The following is a 3,249-nucleotide window of genomic DNA, read 5'->3' on the forward strand; positions in this document are numbered from 1 at the left end:
AAGAAGTTTTGGCTCAGGAAATCTCGATACAGTCTGCATGAGTCTCATCTACATCTGAATTCACGTTTCAAGACAAAGAAAAAATTGACATAAAAACAAAACTAAAAGAAAACTTAGCACACAATATTTTTGGATTTTTCGTTTGTTCTGAAAAAAATTAAAACAGAAACATAAATATTTTTTGGATTTTTGATTTTTTCTAAAAAACGAAATAAAACAGAATTAACAATATTTTTGGATTTTTAATTTTCTGATTTTTGTTTGATTTTTAAAATTTTTAATTCTCCCCCTAAATTTACGCATAGAGGAAAACTCTAAAAAAAATTTAACAAAAACAAAAAATATTTGGGATCAAAGTTGTCAAGAAATTCAATATCGTTTATCAGCACACGCCTGCATGTCTAGATCTGGTCAATCACTGGTATTATGGTCCACTTAAACACAAATGATATTGACAAATTGGACAGATTATAAGTGACAGGTCATTGTAATCATATTCCTAAATGGACCATTTAGCTGACGACGACCAAGGATATTATTGTCCACTTAAATTCAGCAGTGAGATCTACAGACAACCTATTATATGGTTCAATTTTAGATGTACTAGAACATGTTCCCCGCTTCCTGAAATACCCCGGTAATCAAGAACTTCCAAAGAACTCCTTACTTTAGGTGAGTATTCAATCATTAAGAAAGAAGTCAGATATAGAAGTGCATATGTTGTATCCCAGGTCTGATGTTTTCTAATCACGTAGAGGGAACAACATATAACTAACATAGATAGAGGGTTAGAGAGATAGCAGGATGCATCTGTTGTGTCCGAGGTCGGATCTTCCGATCACGCAGAAAGGACAGCATGTGGCTAATAGATAGAAAGAATTGCATAGATAAGGGGAAGCATAGAGATAGATTTGTATATGTTGCATTCTAGGTCAGATATGTTCCAATCACGCAGAAGATACAACATATGACTGACAGATAGAAAGCAAGAAAATAATTTCCTACAGACCTACTTTATCAGAACCCCCAGTCGCCCTATCAGTACCTGAATTAAGGACATGAGTCCATACATCGAGGAAATTTTAAGCCAAAATTCTAGATACATATGATTTTTAGTGTATCCTACAGGTTCCAATGTTTATCTCATTGCTCAATCTACCCGAGCATCGTATGGTCAGTCTAAATGAGACTATTTAAGTTCATATTGCCTAGTCCTTTCATTTGTTAATCAATGCCTAGTCCTTTTTGAACCCTTCATGCCTACCAGCACATTGAACATAGAGTCTAAACAATACGGCTTTAGTGCATTATATGATTTTCAAAATGCCCTTTAGCACTAAGCTTCATATTACTTCCCAAACAATACCTACAAACCAAAAACTATAAGAAAATAAAAGATTTGTCTTCAAAATGAATCAGTTTAAGATAAACTCAGGAGTATCGAAAAGAAAAATCAAACCGTAAGTCACCAATTGAATTTTCATCTAGATGGAGTGAGAGCAGCACACATACTTCAATCTTAGAATAGATCTGAAAATTCTTCACATCGTTAAGCACAAACCCCATGTGTGATCCTTTCCTTTCTTCCCTTCCCGCAAAGAACACATACATTTAATCAAAGTTCTGAATGTTTTACAGTTGAGAGATGTCCCCTATCATGTGCCTGGAACAACCACTACCAACAAACCGATGTCTGATGATAAGCCTCCATAGCTGCTCCAGCACAGAGCGGGATTTGTTGGTCTTTGGAACCCAATCCATTTTGAAACTGGGTCGACCTTTGTCATCTTTGCAAGGTACTCTCTCCCATGACATATCCTGCTTATCACAAACAGAAGATGAAGAAATGTTAGAATCATTAGACAATTTGGGAGATTGAACCTTTGGAACCCATCTGTAGTTGGGTTTAACCCATTTCTTGTTCGATCGGATGGGTGGCTAAGTACCTGCTTTTGAACTTGAAGTCGACCGTCGAGATGGCTTTGACCTAACTGGTCTTGGCTTCACTGGAGCATTTCTTGAGCTTTGCTTCAAGGCTGGCATTCCCTTCTTGTCCTTGGGATTTTGATTCTTGGCCTTAGGAGTTGAATTCGTGCCCTTCTTTGCATTCCAGTCACCATTGCGCGATTGTGACTTCGAAAAAATTCTTTTGTAGTATCTCCTTCTTGGCGTGTTCTGCCACCCTTGTGCAAAGAAAACAAACCCTACGCTCTGATACCACTGATGGGTTTTATGCAAAACAATAAACTTAAACCCTTAAGTATGCATGCAACCCTAATAAAGATCTATGTTTTCTCTATTGAATATATAACAATGAACAACAATTAAGAACTATAAGATCACTAGGTTATTTTCTAAAATTACCAATTTAAGGTTAGGAATCTTTACCTTACTATTATTGTTGTAAATAACAATGAACACCTTCTTCTTAATCCTTTGGAAGCAAGCACCGCTATTTCCGTGCCTCTAATAGAATCAAACCCAAGACTAGCAACTAAGGATTATGGAGAGGGGTGGAGAATTTTGGCCAGAACTCTTCTAGGGTTAGGAGTGCAGAATTTTAGAAGGCTAAATCTATTTATATAGGTGGGGTAGCTTAGAGCCAAAGATAGGGTTTAAGGAGGAAACCCTAATCCCTTTGCTTGGTGACCAAGCAGCCCATGAGCCTCCATCCAAAAGCCCTTGGACGAAAACTATATGCACTTCCTAGAAGTTTTCGTCCAACCTCTTACAAGGAGGTTTTAGATCCTTTTTCTCAACTATCAATAAATTGCCAAATAGTCTCTGCTCAACAGATTAATCCAATTAATCCCAAAATTAAATCTAAATAATTTCTAATTAATTATTAACCAAATATCATAATTTCTAATTAATATATTATTCTCATAATATATTATCAAATTATATATTCCAATTAATTAATCAAATAATAAATCATTCTCTCTCTCCAAAATAATCTTGTCCAATTGCTAGCTTTGAGAGCAACCCAAGAGGACTATTATGTTATCAATTCAAGTTTATACCAATTATTGTTATGGGCTTAGACACCTAATCCAACATGGCCTTGGGGCCTTCGACCGCAAATATAGTGAGGAAACACACCTCTTAGTCTAAAAAGATCTCTAGCAGCACACAGATCTGAATGACAGCTCGACTGGTCAACTAAACACCAAATAATGACCAATCTCAAATACCACTCAAATTACCTAAAATACCTTTGGGTCAAAATTGGTCAAACTCAACAAACCA

Source organism: Lactuca sativa, chromosome 8 (genome assembly GCF_002870075.4).
Source record: "Lactuca sativa cultivar Salinas chromosome 8, Lsat_Salinas_v11, whole genome shotgun sequence".
Lineage (NCBI taxonomy): Eukaryota > Viridiplantae > Streptophyta > Magnoliopsida > Asterales > Asteraceae > Lactuca > Lactuca sativa.